This window comes from Pongo pygmaeus, chromosome Y (genome assembly GCF_028885625.2).
Source record: "Pongo pygmaeus isolate AG05252 chromosome Y, NHGRI_mPonPyg2-v2.0_pri, whole genome shotgun sequence".
In the NCBI taxonomy this organism is placed as follows: domain Eukaryota; kingdom Metazoa; phylum Chordata; class Mammalia; order Primates; family Hominidae; genus Pongo; species Pongo pygmaeus.
The window spans coordinates 36215727-36234731 of NC_072397.2; the positions used below are offsets into that span (position 1 = coordinate 36215727).

The 19005-nt window shown below is 43.9% G+C and overlaps 1 pseudogene; it reads left to right on the forward strand.

Annotated features, from left to right (window-relative positions):
* The first annotated feature begins 11951 nt into the window (after nt 1–11951).
* LOC129025756 (adenylate kinase isoenzyme 6-like) lies at nt 11952–18239 on the forward strand (annotated as a pseudogene).
* Nucleotides 18240–19005: the final 766 nt, after the last annotated feature.

Genomic DNA, 19005 nt, shown 5'->3' on the forward strand with positions numbered 1-19005 from the left:
AGTTGCATGGGGTATAAGAAGCAGCAGTGATGGCCAGAAATAGCTCTTAGTCTTCCAATTCTGGCTGCCAGTTACTGTTTTTGCAGAGCTCCACACAGGAGATTGACAAAAAGGTTTTAATCGGATCACACTCTGTTTCCTCTGGTGCAGTGCAGAAGCTTGCTGTTGCCAACAAGGGCCAGCATTGAAATGAGGTGAGTGGAAGAACAGAGGGTTCTCTAAACCCACCCAGAGATGGCTGAGAAAGGTCCCCTGCGCAGACACCGCCATGACAACCCAAAAGGGCTCTGTTCCAAATATTAACACACACACATAGATATTGACATAGAGGTAGATAATTGTTCTATTGCTTCTATTTCTCTGTATAAGTCTAATACAAACTGTAACTAGCAAAAGACTGCATAAATTATCAATATCATACTAACAAGAAAAGTCAAGAATCAGATGGCTTCACTGATTAATTGTTTTAAACATTAAAAGATGTAAATCCAATTTTTCTCACTCTAACAATTGCAATTAGTCAATGCAATATACCAAGTCAGTAGAACGATTTGTGGAAAAAAAAAAAATGATCATCTCAACTGATGGAGAAAAAATTAGAAATAATCCAAAACATTTTTATAAGAGCACCTAGTAAACTAGATACAGACTAAAACCTCCTCAACATAAAAAAGGTACCTATATGTGGGGAAAAGCAAGAGAGATCAGATTGTTATTATGTCTGTGTGGAAATAAGTAGACATAAGAGTCTCCATTTTGTTCTGTACTAAGAAAAATTCTTCTGCCTTGAGATGCTGTTAATCTGTGACCTTACCCCCAACCCCCGTGCTCTCTGAAACATGTGCTGTCTCAAACTCAGGGTTAAGTGGATTAAGGGTTGTGCAAGATGTGCTTTGTTAAACAAATGCTTGAAGGCAGCATGCTCCTTAAGAGTCATCACCACTCCCTAATCTCAAGTACCCAGGGACACAAAAACTGCGGAAGGCCACAGGGACTTCTGCCTAGGAAAGCCAGGTATTGTCCAAGGTTTCTCCCCATGTGACAGTCTGAAATATAGCCTCATGGGAATGGAAAGAACTGACCATCCCCCAGCCCGACACTCGTAAAGGGTCTGTGCTGAGGAGGATTAGTATAAGAGGAAAGCATGCCTCTTGCAGTTGAGACAAGAGGAAGGCATCTGTCTCCTTCCCGTCCCTGGGCAATGGAATGTCTTGGTATAAAACCCAATTGTACACTCCATCTACTGAGTTAAGGAAAAACTGCCTTAGGGCTGGAGGTAAGACATGTGGGCAGCAATACTGCTTAGCAAAGCATTGAGTTGTTTATGTGTATGCATATCTAAAGCACAGCACTTGATTCTTTACCTTGTCTATGATGCAAAGACCTTTGTTCACGTGCTTGTCTGCTGACCCTCTCCCCACTATTATCTTGTGACCATGACACATCCCCCTCTCTGAAAAACACGGACAAATAATCCATAAATACTAAGAGAACTCAGAAACCAAGGGAATCCTCCATATGCTGAACGTTGGTCCCCTGGGTCCCCTTATTTCTTTCTCTATACTTTGTCTCTGTGTCTTTTTCTTTTCCAAGTCTCTCCTTCCACCTAACGAGAAACACCCACAGGTGTGGAGGGGCGACCCACCCATTCACCTATAAAAACTCAAAACTACCGTTACATGCAATGGGGAAAGACTAAAAACTTCCTCCTTAAGATCACGAACAGGACAAGGATAGTTGCGTTCATCACTTCTGATCAAAATTGCAATACAAATCAGGTCAGAATAATTGAGCGATACAAGAAAAGAAACATTCCAATTGGAAAAGAAATAGGCTTATTTCTACATATAGATGTTATAATTTTATATATATAATTAAAATCCTAAGTAATAATAAAACTATTAACACTAATATTCATATTCTGCAAAAGTGTAGAAGAAGAGGTCAATATATACACATTAATGGAATAGAATTAAGGGTCAGGAAATATATCCATACACACACACACACAGACACACACACACACATATATATATATATATATATATATTTTTTTTTTTTTTTGAGATGGAGTCTCGCTCTGTCTCCCACGCTGGAGTGCTGTGGTGCGATCTCGGCTTATTGCAAACTCTGCATCCTGGGTTCACATCATTCTTCTGCCTCAGTCTCCCTAGTAGCTGTGGCTACAGGTGCCTGACACCATACCTGGCTAATTTTTTGTGTTTTTAGTGGAGACGGGGTTTCACCATGTTAGCCAGGATGGGCTCGATCTCCTGACCTTGTTATACGCCTGCCTCAGCCCTCCAAAGTGCCGAGGTTACAGGCGTGAGCCACCGTGCCAGGCCCCATACATGTAATTTTTTTAACATGGACTTAGCAAAACTGCAGGAACTATTGGAAGCCATTTAGTTCATGTATTTTAGCCCTGTGGTTTTTTTTGTTTGTTTGTTTGTGTTTTCTTGAGATGGAGTTTTGCTTTTGTCCGGGCTGGAGTGCAATGGCGAAATATCGGCTAACCGCAACCTCTACCTTCTGGGCTCAAGTGATTCTCTCGCCTCAGCCTCCCGAGTAGCTGGGATTACAGACATGCACCACCATGCACGGTTAATTTTCTATTTTTAGTAGAGACAGTATTTCACAATGTTGGTCAGGCTGGTCTGAACTCCCGACCTCAGGTGGTCTGGAAGCCTCTGCCTCCCAAAGTGCTGGGATTACAGGCATGAGCCACCGTGCCCAGCCAACTCTAACCAATTCTTCAACTTGACTTGCTTTCTTATGTACCTTATAAAAGCCTTTCCTGCATGCTCCTCCTGTGGACTACAAATCATGTCTGGGTGCTTTCCATTTCACTAATCACTGTTTGCTCAAATAAACTGGTTAACGTTTTAACATGGACTCCCTTTATTTTTATTTATTATTATTATTTTGAGAGGGAGTCTCGCTCTGTTGCCCAGGCTGGAGTGCAGTGGCGCGATCTCGGCTCACTGCAAGCTTCGCCTCCCGGGTTCACGTCATTCTCATGACTCAGCTTCCGGAGTAGCTGGGACTACAGGCTCAAGCCCGGGTAATCGTCTTCTATTTTTACTAGAGACGGGGTTTCACCGTGTTACCCAGCATGGTCTAGATCTCCTGACCTCGTGATCCGCCCGCCTCATTCCCCCAAAGTGCTGGGATTACAGGTGTGACCCACCACGCCCTGCTGGACTCCCTTTAATTTTTAACAAGAGAATGGGGACCCCTGGGGCCGTAGCTTCTACCACGCACACTCCGAGTCGCGTTTCTGCCCTGATGACCCACTGGCATCCCTGAACAATCTGGAAAGTACTCGGGGCTGTGGGCGCACAGCAGAACGCCGCACAGGGAGAGGACAGGACTGCACGAGGTGGGACGCGGGGATCCCCGCTGCTGGCCCAGCCACCATCTTGCGGCCTCAGGGGACTGACCGCCAAGCTGCACAGGAGACTTGGAGATGACCATCGAGAGGCGGGTCCTGCCGGTTTCACAGACTGCTCTGTTCTCTCGGGATGCCGAACCCCGTACTCACCATTTCCCAGCTTGCAGGATGTCCTGGTGTCTTAGCTATGCATCGGCAAGTACCTGCAGATTACAGGGCTATTAACAGAGGCTGTGAGGAAGTCGCCTGGAGCTCCCAACATGGAAAAGGCGGAAGAGGAGAGACCGTTCCCAAGTTCCGGCGCAAGGGAGAGAAAAAGTTCCCGCCAAACGCTGGAAGCCACGCCCTCCGTTCCTCTACAACTGCGTGCCTGATTGGGCGGGTCCCACGCCACTGCCACTGATTGGATAAAGTTCCAGGGCCCACCCACTCCCGCCCCTACCCCCACTCTTTCCCCTACCCCTACTCCCCCTCAGCCTTAGTGCCTTTTTTTTTTTTTAATTAAGTTCTGGGATACATGTGCAAAACGTGCAGGTTTGTTACATAAGTTTACATGTGCCATGGTGGTTTGCTGCACCTATCTCAAACTCCCGACCTCAGGCGATCCACCCACCTCCGCCTCCCAAATTGCTGGGATTGCAGGCATAAGCCACCATGCCCCTCTGCTGCACCTATCAATCCGCCATCTATGTTTTAAGCCCCACATGTTTTAGCTGTTTCTCCTAATGCTGTCCCTCTTCTTGACCATTCTCAGACAGGCCCCAGTGTGTGATGTTTCCCTCCTTGTGTCCATGTGTTTTCATTGTTCAGCTTCCACTTATGAATGAGACCATGTGCTGTTGGATTTCCTGTTCCTGTGTTAGTTTGCTAAGGATGATGATTTCCAGTTTCATCCATGACCCAGCAAAGGACATGAACTCATCTTTTTATGGCCGCATAATATTCTATGGTGTACCTGTGCCTAATTGTCTTTCTCCAGTCTATCATTGATGGGCATTTGGGTTGGTTCCAAGTCTTTGCTAGTTGTAAACAATTCTGCAGTAAACACACTTGTGCATCTGTCTTTATAGTAGAACGATTTATAATGCTTTGGGTATATACCCAGTAATGGGATTGCTGGGTCAAACGATATTTCTGTTTTTAGATCCTTGAGGAATTGTCGCAATGTCTTCCACAATGGTTGAACTAATTTATACTCCCATCAACAGTGTAAAAGTTTGTCTATTTCTCCACAGCCTCACCAGCGTCTGTTGGTTCCTGACGTTTTAATAATTGCCATTCTAACTGGCATGAGATGATATCTCATTGTGGTTTTGATTTGAATTTCTCTAAGGACCAGTGAAAATAAGGTTTATGTTTTTGGTCACATAAATGTCTTTCTTATTATATTTATTTATTGAGATGAAGTCTTGCTCTGTTACCCAGGCTGCAGGGCAGGGGCAGGATCTCAGCTCACTGGAATGTACGCTTCCCAGCTTCAAGTGATTCTCCTGCCTCATCCTCCTGAGAAACTGGGATTACAGGGGCCCACCCAAACGCCTAGCTAATTTTTTGTATTTCTAGTAGAGACAAGGTTTCTCCACGTTGGCCAGGCTGGTCTCATGATCCTCCTGCTTCAGCCTCCCGGAGTGCTGGGACTGCACGTCAGAGACACCTCGCCCAGCCAAACGTCTTCCTTTGAGAAGAGTCTGTTAATATCCCTTGCCCACTTTCTCATGGTGTTGTTTGTTTGTTTTTTTCTTGTGAATTTGTTTATGTTCTTTCTAGATTCTTGATATTAGACCATTGTCAGATGGACAGATTGCAAAAAGTTTCTCCCATTCTGTAGGCTGCCTGTTCACTCTGATGACAGCTTCTTTTGCAGTGCAGAAGCTCTTTAGTTTAATTAGATCGAATATGTCAATTTTTCTTTGTTGCAATTGCTTTCAGTGTTTTAGTCATGAAGTCATTGTCCATGCCTATGTCCTCAATAGTATTACCTAGGTTTTCTTCTAGGGTTTTTATGGTTTGGGTTTTTACATTTAAGACTTTAATCCAGGCAGGTACAGTGGTTCATGCCTGTAACCTGAGCCCTTTAGGAGGCTGAGGCAAGCTAATCACAAGGTCAGGAGTTCGAGACCAGCCTGGCCAACATGTGAAACTCCGTTTCTACTAAAAATACAAAAAATTACCTGGATGTAGTGGTGGGTGCCTGTAATCTGAGCTAATTAGGAGGATGAGGCAGGAGAATTTTTAGAAAGGTGTTTGCCTTTCTATTTGAAAACGGAGTTTGCAGTGAGCCCAGATCAATCCACTGTACTCCAGCCTGGACGACAAAGTGAGACTTCATCTCAGAAAGAAAAACCCACAAAACAAAAAAACTTTAATCCATTTTGAGTTAATGTTTGTATACGATGTAAGGAAGGGGTCCAGTTTCTGTTTTCTGCATATGGCTAGCCAGTTTTTTCAGCAACATTTGTTAAATAGGGATTTTTTTTCCTCTTTGCTTGTTTTGGTCAGGATTAATAAAGATCAGATGGTGGTAGATGTGTGGTGTTATTTCTGAGGTGTCTGTTCTGTTCCATTGGTCTGTATATTTATTTTGTACTAGCACCAAGTTGTTTTGGCTGCTATAGCTTTGTAATGTAGTTTGAAATTGGGTAGCGTGATGACTCAAGCTTTGTTATTTTTCCTTAGGATAATCTTGGGTGAACAGGCAAACAGGCTCAAATATTTGGAGTCACATGCCCAGAGTATCACAGCTAATAAAGAAGTGAGCTGAGACTTGAAATGCACTTGTTCTTGCCCTTTCCTGAGTCTGTTGTATAATGCATCTTAACAGCTATTTAAAGGTAGGAAGTAGAACATTTGAACACCGTTTTCACAACTTTTATGCATTTTGATAATGCAGGAAAGACTCTCATGCCATCCCTGAGCCCCTCTCTCACCACACTACACCCCACTGCTGACCACATCGTGAGGTGGCCATTAGGAATCAGGCGGGAAGCAAGGGCTGGGAATAAATAAGCATGAATTATATTGCCCAAATTTGCTCATCTAAGAAAGTCTCCTCAACCATTCTGTGTGAGAAGGTTATTCCAGGGTAGTTGTGCCCTGACTGTGCTGCATCTCAGTCTAACTTCTGCTTTTGAAAATCACTGTATTAGTCTTATTAACGGGGGTAATTCTCTTTCTATTTGAAAACGACCAACTATCCTCTGCAGGTGCCCTGATTTGATTTGCTAGTTTAGATTCTGAAGGTAGTGGTGGGAAAATACTTGGGTCACATTTAGAAAACCTCGTTCTTAGCTGAAGGACATACGGAAATTTCTTGGCTGGGCGCGGTGGCTCATGCCTGTAATACCAGCACTTTGGGAGGCCGAGGTGGGTGGATCATGAGGTCAGGAGATCGAGACCACCCTGGCTAACACAGTGAAACCCCGTCTCTACTAAAAAGTATAAACAATTAGCCTGGCATGCTGGTGGGCGCCTGTAGTCCCAGCTACGGAGGAGGCTGAGGCAGGAGAATGGTGTGAACCTGGGGGGCGGAGCTTGCAGTGAGTGGAGATCACGCCACTGCACTCCTGCCTGGGCGACAAAGCGAGACTCCATTTAAAAAAAAAAATTTTTTTCTTAATAATATCTAACCGTTTTCTCAGTAACCATTATATTTAACTGTGATAGCTTGGAGGGCAGGGATGGACACAGATGACACAATCTTCAAAGTTTAATTTGGTTTTAAGTATTTTTTTGTTTCACTTTGCTTTGTTTTTGGATACAAGGTCTTGCTCTGGTGCCCAAGCTGGAGAGCAGTGGTGCAATCATAACTCATAATTTGGTTGTAACGGTTCTTTAAAAAACATATTTTTGGCTAAGTTTGGTAGCTCACACCTGCAATCTAAACACTGGGAGGTCAAGGTGGGATGATTGCTTGATCCCAGAAGTTCAAGACCAGTCTGGGCAACATAAGTAGGCTCAGTCTCTAGAAAAAGGTTTACAAATTGTCTGGGTGTAGTCCTAGCTACTTGAGAGGCTGAGGTGGAAGCATCACTTGAGCCGAAGAGTTTGAGGCTGCAGTGTCCCATGATTCAGCCACTGCACTGCAGCCTGGGTGACAGTGAGACCTGTATATGTATGTATGTGTGTGTATATATATATATACACACATATATGTATATATATATATAAATGTATGTTAAAAAATTCAAGCACAGGAGCTAAGTGAAAGCCTATGGTGTGGGATGTGGAGAAAGGCGAGTATGGCTTCAGCAACTCAGTGAGACTTGGTTTTCCATCTTGAAGAATTGCCCATCCACACTGAAACCATAGCCTAGCACAAGCCAGTTCTCATACTACACCTGCTGGGATACCACTATGTACCTTTTTAAAAAAAATAAAATATTCCACCTATGAGAAGGAGAGGAGAAAAGGAGGGTTTCACATTCAAAGCCTTCTTTTTTTTCTTTTTTTTTTTTTATGAAACAACAGCCACTTGTCATTTGGGTTGTCCAAAGGTGACTGACAGCACTAATACACTTAAGGAATGAACCTAAGAAAATAGGCCTCTCAGGTGAGGAGGAGGCACAATGGTAACTAAACCCAATCCATTTTCATCTTTGCATGGTGAAGGCATCTCAAAAAGTGGTGTTAGCTGTGTGAACAGTGTTCACTGGACAAGGACAGGGGAAATGCATTTCTAAGACATAGAGCACTCTCTAAACCCTTCAAAAGACATTCAGCTATACATGCGGTTGATGACCTGCCTGCTCTGCAGAGGGATTGCTGGGCAGCAGCCACCAGCTGTAAAAGCTGTAAGCTCTTCCTCTCATAGGGACAGGCCACCCCCACAACCACCCTCCGCCCCAAGCACCATAGACTCCTGTCGTCAGGTGCACCTGTGGGACTGCCTTCCTCTCATCTCATTAGCTCTCCAAGAGTGTCCAGATAACTCTGAAACCTACCCTAGGATGGCGAGTTGTACATTCCCCTCCATTCTCCCAGCACAATGTGACTTCCGAAGAGTGCTGCTCAATCCTCTTATGTCAGCTCATGTGTCAAGGGCCGGTGTCCAGGCAGTTAGATGTCCAGTGACCTAACAGTCTCAGCATGCCCAGGGACTAGCCCCAGAGCCTGGCACCTCTCCCCCACTTAGACTTCACACTGGCCTTTTCTCTTCTGTCACCAATGTCTGGTGATGTTCACCAGAGCTACACCCATGAGCCTGGTAAGTGACAGGTGGGAATACTCCAACTGAGTGCCTGTTACTCCACCCTCTTATCTCCCACACAAATGACATTATAAGCATAATTTTAGATTTGATCTAATTTATACATACTCTTCTTTTCATAACATTTCTGACAACAGCCCTCAGATCCAAATGAATCTGGGTCACAGAACACATGGGCGAGGCTGGTGTAGCAGGTTTCATTTACTTTATTCCAATGTGAAATGAAAATGTGATGGTTTAAAGACAAGAAAAAGTTATTGATCAAGTGTGGGGTTGCTGCACTTGCTAGTTCATGCTCACTTCCTTTGAAACAAGGTATCTGGGCAGACCATACACATAAGTAGCATTTGCAAAACCCCAGACAGAAGCCCCAGTCAGACACAGCTCCCTCAGACTCAGAGGGTGGCAACCTCCTCCTCCATGTTGAGCTCTGCCATCAGGAAAGGTAAGGAGCACAGACAGGGGGTGACAGGGAACAGCTCAGGGCCTTAGGGATCCCCAAACTTGCCAGAGCTGGTCTTTGTAGACAGGGCTGTGTGACAAGGATCTGGTAGGGAGCTGGGCTCCACAGAGAGGTGACAACTACTCCTGTATCTAAATTTCCACCGGGATCCATGACCCAGCCCTGCTTTCCACCAGGCCTTTCACTCACCCACCCCCAGTGTGTGTTAGCTAGCTCAGGTCAAAATGGGAGAATAATACATTCAGATTGTAACTTCCAGGTGCTCCCATCTGGCATGCAGGGAATAGGGAGGAAAGTCGGGCCTGTGGTGGTGCCTCTTGATATGTCTGAGGGCAGGCAGGCCAGGATTAGGCACGTGGATGTCTACATGACCACCACTGCTGTCTCCCTCCCCATCACTCAGAGCTAAAACCAGGCCAGGCCTATCATGATTAAAAAAACCACTGCAACTCTCATCCTGTCGCAAAACTAATGTGCACCCAGTGCCAGCCCTACACAGATCTCTGGCTTCCTATTCCAGGGCACAGAAAAGCCTCTTATCTTTTCTATTTAAAATCCAGATTTTAAGCAAGATTGAGCCTGGGGATAGTGGCAGCAAAAGCAGCAGTCAGATGTATACACTCTAGGTGTATACACTCATGGCTTGGGCATGTTCCACAGTTGCTGAAGGATGAGGCCTGGGAGGCACCTGTTTCCCAGCTGCTAACTGATGTCCACACACTCCATTCATGTGTCTTCATTTAGGCCTCTGCATCAAATATTCATTGAGCCATTGCAAACACATCTTTTGGGAGGCATTGCTAATTGCAGCACCAGCCCCCACTTGTTGTAGAGGCAGTCAGGAGGTATCTGGCCAGCTCCTAATCCCCCAGGACAAAGGTGCTGTCCTCTTGCCAATGCTCACATCCAGCAACACCATCTCAGGATGTTTTTTTCAGATGAAAGCAGTGTGAGGTAGCAGGCGTGGCATGACAGGCTCAGGACCATGGGCAGCTGACTGCTGGAGAAGCAGCACAGGGCAGATGCATCTGTGGGTGGTGCCATAACAAGCTAAGGCAGCCACAGCCCCTGCCCCCCACAGCCCTAGCCCAGATAGCATTCAAACATTCCCAGATGGTATTGGGGTACCCGATGCCCATCACTCACCTGCTAACTAGCACTGCCTTCTGTTGGTTACTCAGGAGAGGTGGGGGCGGGTGTAGATCCAGGGTAGGCACTGCCTCACAGCCAGAGTCCTCCTGACTGCAAACCAGTAAGCAAGCCCAGGAGGCTCTGCTCTAGACACTTGGCCTCATCACCTGTGGCTTGACTTTCTGTGTATACTTTCTGTGCACTTTCTGTGTGCACAAATGTAGCAAAAAGAGGTCAACAGCACCTGTTGTCACATGAAAGTCTATGCCCACTTAAGACCTTCTAAAATATTGTTGTCTTAAGCCCTCTTTCTTCTAATAAAATTTTTACAAATACAAGCCTTAAACTACTATAAATGAAATATTAGGGTATTTTAAACCCATAAATAAACAGACAAACATGAAAACAGTCACTGTTTGGTTGCAGAGCACACCCTCAGGAAGCAATGGCCAGATGAGCAGACAGTCCCCAGATCCCCCACCCCATGATGTTCCATCCCACTTTAAAGAGCTTCTGCATTGGCCAGTCTCCACTGCTTTCTGGTGAGATGTCCAAGGTGAAGTGAGTATTGAAGGCTGTACAGCTGATAGAGCTGACTGCCTTGCACACACTGAAAATCACTCCCTGGCTCCAAGGGTCAGCTGTGGTGACACCTCTTGATGGGAGGTAGTGCCAAGCCACAATCAGTGTGCCTGGGATGCCCTGATCTATACACTCCAGCTCTTTGCTGGGATGTCTGCCTGCTTCTCTCAGGGGCTGGGTCATGAACCACCTCTGGCAAGGACCAGCTGGCTGGACAGTCTGGGTACTCTCCCCCAGCATCCTCAGCAGCCCTGCCTATGCTGTCACCTGTGCTGATGATCTCCAAGGTAAGATTAGAGGAAATTTTTTAAGGCAACACTTTCCCCCTAATTTCTCTATCTTAATAAAAGCACTGATAACTTTTAAGTCCTACCAAGCTGAACCTGTAAGACAAATGATCTCCTGCCTTAGAAGGGCCAAGGTTGGGCAATGTGTGCCCAGGTGAGAGCCCATAGATTGTTACCGAAGGGGGAGAGCTGGATGGCCCTGGCCTCTTAGCCTAGTGAAAAGTAGGACCTTCTCCTTCCAGATAATCAAAGTCTCAAAGGCCAGAAAAAGATGCTTGGGTAGTCTGTCAAGAAGCAGAAGGCTAGAAGGCCTTGCAGGGAACCCCAGACAGCCTTCAGGGTGACTGAGAGGGCTGGGCTCCTTCCTGCTTTCCTTGCTTTCACTCTGTCATCAAGAAAACCTGCCTGCAGATTGTAAGTGGGCCTGAGGCTGCCAGTCAGTCACTACGGGCTGTAGGCACTTTGACTGTGGTTCTTTCCTGAAGAAGCCACTTGGGCCAGTTCTTGCAGAGCAGTTCCCTCATTGTATTCAGCTCCTTGTTTCAGTCCTGGGACCATAGAGGGACCAGGGAGGGAGGCAAGGTCTCAGCCTGTGCCCCACAACGTGCTCTGAGAAGTCTCCTTTTTCTTTCGTTCTTCTTCTTTTTTTTTTTTTTTTTTTCCAGATGGAGGAGAAATCTCTTTTGTTACCTCCCTATGGACAGCCTCAAACTTCCAAATGAACAGACCCAGCATGGAGCCTTCAGGAAAGTGCACAAAATTCTGTCTAGTACCCAGAAGGAAGGGGGTTCCCACTGAGGGCAGGACCAATCTGCATGACCCTGTTCAGGAATGTTCTCCTCATAGTACAGCCTCAAGGTGTAGGCATTCTCTGTATGCATACAGTCCATGGCATCCTCTGCCTGGGGAGCCATCCAGCTGCACACCTGGAATGCAGCAGTGACCTGGGTGAGTGTGTGGTGCTGGACCTCATGACAAGTAGGGGAGAGGGAGATACAGAGACCACTGAGCACAGAACCCTGCCATAGGTTTCTTCTCTGAGACTTCCATCTGCTCTAGGATCTTCTTGCCCTGAGAAACTGCCCTGAGGTCAGATAGAAGCAAATGGCCACCACTCCCAGGGATGCCCCCTGTCACACTGTCAGCTCCCTAGAGGGGACTCAAGCAGTGGGGGCAGATTGTTTGGGCAGAAGCTCTGGAGATTTGGCCGGGTGGTTCATTCCATAAGCTCCTGTAATATGACACAAGTCAGGGGGAGATGCAACAGTGACATTACATTTTATTGTATTGTATTGTATTGTATTGTATTGTATTGTATTGTATTGTTTTGCATTGTATTGTATTGTATTATTTTATTTTATTTTACTACCTTTTGAGAAGAAGTCTCATTCTGTCATCTGGACTGGAGTGAATCAACATGATCTCAGCTCACTGCAATCTTCCCCTCCCGGGTTCAAGGAATTCTCCTGCCTCAGCCTCCAAGCAGCTGGGACTACAGCCATGCATCACCACGCCCAGATAATTTTTGCATTTTTGGTAGAGATAGAGTTTCACCATATTGGCCAGACTGGTCTCAAACTCCTGACCTCGTGATCTGCCCGCCTTGGCCTTCCAAAGTGTTGGGATTACAGGCATAAGCCACCATGCCCGGCAGCCCTACCTTTTCTTTCATGGTATGACAAAGAGTTTTGTGAAGTTCGGACTGTGGTACTCGAGCAGCTCCAGTGAGGAATGGCTTAGGAAGCAAGGGCTGGTGGGCTTGGGGTTGAGCAATAGGCTGTAGGCCTACAAGGAGGAAGTGGGCACTGAGGAAGTGCCCTAGTTGTCTGTTCACAGACCCAGAAGAAGTGACATCCCAGGAGTCTTTGGGGAGCCAGCAGAGACTTACTGGATCCAGTAAAAGCTCCATGAGGATGCATTGATGGGGCCCTTCTTGTCCTTGTCTGTAATTACAAAGAGGTAAATGAAGTCCACTTGCATCTTGCGGTTTCCAGGAAGTGGATTCCAGCTGTTCATGCTAGGCACTTTTAGGCACTGAAAGCACTTCAGGAATGGTCAAGTAAAAATAAGCTCTTCATCTCACTGAGGACACTCTTCTTTACTCCCTTTGGGAGTTCCACCTTCCAATCATGGCTCTGGAGACACCATGGTCCCTCCTGGGTCCCTGGCAAGATGTACTCAGGTGGCACACAGTCAGTGAGGCTCATCTCCAAGTCATTCTTTCACTTTCTACTGTTTAAGGGACTCGAGGCTTGTGGTCAGCACAAGGCCACCCAAGGCCAGTTGTCTCCACCTAAATTTGACCCTGGTTTGAGTGCCTCTAGGCCAGACCCCTGCAGGTGAGAAAACCTGGTCCTCAGACTCTGGTCTCCATGCACCCCTTCCCTCTTTTCAATCCTGGCCCCAATGTCTCTTCCACCTCTCAGGTCATTGGAGAAGATGTTCGAGAAGAACAAGCAGCTTCAGTCAGCCCTGCTGAAGGCGGCAGATGGGTCCAGGCTCTTAAGCTGCTCTTGGATATGGTTCATGTGGAAGCAGGCCTTGAATAGTGTGTGTAGCTCTTTCAGGGAGAGGGATGTAGGATGTTACCAGGGACCTGTACCCTAAAACATCGCATATAGAACAGAAAATAGTTTGCAAGATGCTTTCATGGGTGATTTTAATTTTCAACTTTAGGTTTCCATTTTCAAATTCCATAACGAACACAGAGGTTTATAATTTCAACACACACACACTCACACAAACAAACATGGGCAGAGATCCTTTCTTATGAAGAATTTTCTGCCAAATGCCTCTGAAGCACACAGTGGTCTTGAGGAGCCGACAAGTCTAACTGCTTTTTTTGCACTAATGTCTTGGGTAGATGGAGCACTTACAGCTGCCTTTTTGGGCAGCCCTCATGCAGGGGTGTGCTGAAGACTCCCCAGGGCCTCCAACTTCAGGACCATCTTCCAGTGTGTGTTTCATTGAATGTTAATGGTGGCTGTTTTGGGAAAGAGGAAAGGTTCTGTGATCAACTATGGGCACCATTGAGCTACAAATCTTTTCCATAATTGCTCTTAGCAAGCAGGTAGACCCTGGGAACATGGGTGGCTTTTTCCCAGGGAACATGAGTACATGAGAGATTTTGCTTTACAACCAGGTGAATCTCACCACAGCAGTTGGTGCTGCACAGGGCAGATTTCCCCACTCAAATACTGTGAATCTTTTTAAGTTTTTTTTTTTTTTTCCAAGACATCATTTAGCTTTATAGAGTTTGATTGGCTGGCTTTGTACTGCCTGATATTTTAGAATCAAAACTCTGTTCTTTAACTTGTGGGCTGTGAAGTTATAAAGTGTTGGTGTGACAGGCTAGAGAAGGAAGCCTGTGGTTCAATCCTACATGCACATTCTTATCTGTGACACAAAGATCTCCGAGGAGTAGGGAAGTGCTGCCTGGCCCTACTTTTGGGGTCCCTCCCCAAGACAGTCAACTCAACTTCCAAATCAGCCTTCCCTCATACAAAGCCCTGAGTCCCCTGCAGCTCCTCACTGTTTTGCAGCCCAGGGAAGTTGTTTGGCATGTTGCTGTCCAGGTGCAGTGAGACGCAGGCACAGTAACACATTTCTTCATGGACCATCAGCACCGGCTAAATCTCCTGCAACATCTCCTTAAGGGACACCTGCAGGGAGAAGGCCCCAACAACTCTGATGAGAAACCGCATGGCTCGAAGCAAGGACTTACCGTTTCCCCAGCCCAGAGCCCTGAAAATAATGCCAAGAATTCTCAATTTTCCACTTTTTGAATATTTAATACTTTTTAGAATCCCAGGCCCCCTCTATATTTGTCATGCCTACCTACACCTGTCTGTGTGTGTAGAACAGAGCCTGGTCACACTGACTTCCCTACAGACCAAGAAAAATCCCTATACAGAGTAGAGGGAGATGGAAGAACTAAGGGAAACAAAATGGCAACTTTGCCTCATCCCTTGCCCAGTGCTAAGGTCCCCAGGGCAAACAGCTTTTGCCTTCAACTTCAAGTTAACAGCATACAAAATATATTCATTTTTACTTCCCCCACTCTCTTACTAATGTTACAAATTATATCTCTATATATTGTGTGTATTTTCACAGAGATTTAAGAATTTTATGCAGAATTATTACAATAGCAAATTTTATATCTTTGTATGTATTTATATTTAACAGAGAGCTTTATATTTTCATATGGTTTTATGATGCTGTCCAGCATCATTTAATGTTTCAGCAGAATTGACTCTCATTTGCATTTTTTTCTAGGGTTATTCTAGTTGCAAGCAACCTTAGATTTTTTATTTTAAAGTTACAAAGGCTTTATTTTTCTAATTTTTGAAGTACAGTTTTTTCCAGATCAATTATTCTTGGTTGTTAGTATTTTTTGTTTCATCAATGCAATGTATAAGTTTCTCAGCATCCCCTCTTTTTCTCCCAAATAACATTTATGTCATTTTCTTCCTATGTTCTTTTTATAAGACTCTTTCTCTAAATATATTGGTCTACTTGATGATGTCCAGTAAGTCTCATATTCCACACTTACTTTTTCTATTTTTTTTCAAAAATTGATTTCCAGGCCTAAATATTGGTGAATAATATATGTTTAATTTTCTGATTCATTTTCTGCTCCATTGTTTGCTGTTGTCTCTGTAGTGAATTTGTAAATGCCAGTTATTGGATCCCTCAATGCCACAATTTCTTTTGAGTTTTTAGAAAAAGGTTTAATCTCTTTATTGATATCACATTTTATTCATTTATTATTTTTAAATGTTATTCAATTGTTTATTTTTGTTTTATCTTTGTTCACTCAGAGCTTTTAATTATTTTCAATTCATTATCAGGTATGCAAAAATCTTTATTTCTTAAGATTCAACTTCTGGATATTTATTCTGTTTCTTCCAGTGAAGTGTATTTTACACCTTCTCCATATGCCTTGTAATTTTTTATAAGATCTGGAAAATTATACAACATCCATCAAATCTAGCATTTAAAGCCTGGCATGACAGGGCACGGTAGCTCATGCCTGTAATCCCAGCACTTTGGGAGGCCAAGATGGGCAGATTACTGGAGGCCAGGAGTTTGAGACCAGCCTGGCTAACATAGCAAAACCTGTCTCTACTGAAAATACAAAAAAATTAGCTGGCCATTGTGGTGTGCACCTCTCGTCCCAGCCACTCAGGAGACTGAGAAAAGAGAATCGCTTGAACATGGGAGACAGAGGTTGCAGTGAGCTGAGATTGCCTCACTGCACTCCAGCCTGGGGGACAAAGCAAAACTATTTCTCAAAAAAAAAAAAAAAAAAACTGGCTTAGTAAAGGGTGATATTGACAGAAATCAAACAGGGTATGCATCTGCTTCACAGATGCATTCTCAGATATGTCTTCTCTGGATCTGTGTGTATTTCTCAGTTAAAGAGAAATTTTTCCATTGTTTTTAGATTGATTACCTATTTTATTCCCCAGCTGACTGTCTGTGGTATTGCAGTTTCTCTAGTGCTGCAATTTTCTTTCTTCTCATCAGACACAACTCTCATCTGTATGACTCCATCATGTCCTTCAGCATTCCATGTCAGGAAATAATCTATTCATTAGGCAACTTCTCAAAAGGACAAACATTTCAACACATACACTACAGCTTTAATTCTGTCCTGAGGAAGATGCTGGGAGTTAGGCTTTTTATGGTGAGCCCAGTTACTATTGTGGGGAAGGAAAAAAAAATCTCTGGTGGATAGTCTGTAGCAAAATTCCTGCAGTGTGGAAAGAGAGGAAGCAATAGCCATGTACAAAGCAAGGTGAAAATAAATGAGCACGTAACACATGGGAGAGGTCCAAAGGTCATAGAGAAAGCCAGAGTTTAAATATGGTTTGGTCACCTCTGTTACAATGGAAATTGTTTTAAAAAAGTCTAATTTTATTTTTCTTGCTGTCACAGATAAACATGTTCCTGTCGCATGCTTACTACGCTCTTCAATCTTCTATGGCTTCTTTTCTCCCTCCCAGAATCTTCCAGTGCATTCTCACTGAAAACCAAAGTCCTCTCAGAATCTGTAAGAACCTACATGATCTGACTAGTTTTCATTAGTTTTGTTAATCTGGGGAAATCTGTGCGCATTTCTGGAGACCTCTACTTTATGCAATTTTTTAATAAATATGTGGTGTCTCAAGTCAAAAGTATGTGAAGGGAGTAGTGGAGGCATTGGGATTTGGTTTAGAAATTCCAAGAACAGTAGTGCAAAGTACATGTGAGCAAGGCACTCGGAGACGTCGCGGCAAGCTGTCATTGCTTCTGAACTTCCTACTCACCGGTACACCAGGGGTTGGAAGAACCACACTAGGCAAAGAACTTGCATCAGTGTCAGGACTGAAATACATTGATGTGGGTGATATATCTTGAGAAGAGCAATTGTATGATGTCTATGATGAAGAGTATGACTGTCCCATTTTAGATGAAGACAGAGTAGTTGATGAGTTAGATAACCAAATGAGAGAAGGTGGAGTTATTTTTGATTACCACCGTTTTGATTTCTTCCTTAAACTCTGGATTCACATAATTTTTGTGCTGAGGACAGATACCAATGTATTGTACGAAAGACTTGAAACAAGGGGTTATAATGAGAAGACTCTAACAGACAATACTCAGTGTGAGATTATTCAAGTTCTTTATAAAGAAGCCATAACATCCCACAAGGAAGAAATCGTGCATCAGTTGCCCAGCAATATACGGGAAGAGCTAGAAAAAAATGTAGATCAGATTGGCTGGGTGCAGTGGTTCACGCCTGTAATCCTGACAGTTTGGGAGGCCAAGGTGGGTGGATCACGAGGTCAAGAGATCAAGACTATCCTGGCTAACACAATGTAACCCCATCTCTATTAAAAATACAAAAAAAAAAAAAATTAGCCGGGGCATGTTGGTGTGTGCCTGTAGTCTTATCTTCTTAGGAGGCTGAGGCAGGAGAATGGCATGAACCTGGGATAGGCAGCTTGCAGCGAGCTGAGATAGCACCACTGCACTACAGCCTGGGCGACAGAGGGAGACTCCGACTCAAAATAAACAAAAATAAATAAATAAATATATACATACATACATAAATACATAAATAAATAAGAAAATAATATAGATCAGATCTAGAAATGGATTGAACAGTGGATCAAATATCATAACTCTTGACTTATAGGACCAGCTACCTTACAATCATTCTTGTTGATATTACTCTTCTGACATCATAGAAATTGTTCAAGTATCAGTAACACTTTATTAAAATCATGTTGCAGGACTAGCAGGTGGATAGTATAGAGGTTTATGCCTGTGTATCTTTTTCTCCATGAGAAACCTAAACATCTGAAATATAATGAATATAGTATAATTAAGGATTGAGACAAAAACTGTAATTTTAAAACAAATTGCTAAGGAATAAATAAATCTGACAAAATGGGTGGATATGTTTTAAGTTTATTACAGAAAAAAATGTAGATGATCTCTTAAAATAAACTAAAGACTAAAGAGAAAGCATCAAAGTATTCCTTTTTACTTTCTAGAAATTAGAAAATAAGGGAAGTGTTGTACTCTATAGAAAATTTAAAAGGTACAAAAGAGCATGTTGAAAAGTTAGGTTTCCCTTCCAGAACACAATATCCACAGGCAATCCAGGATCCTTCACTTTAGGAAATAATGTTACTGGTTTCCAGTATATCTTTTAAGAGGTTTTATGCCTGCACAGTGTATATATATGGGTGTACAATTTTTATAGAACATAATAGTATATTGCACACACTATTCTGTACCTCTCTTTTTTTACTTAATATATTTGGAGATTATATCATATCAGTACAGAACTGCCCCCCCCCTTTTTTTTAGCTGAGATATACATATCATACAATCCAATTTACAATTTTGAAGTGTATAATCAGAACTGGATATAGTGGCTTATGCTTGT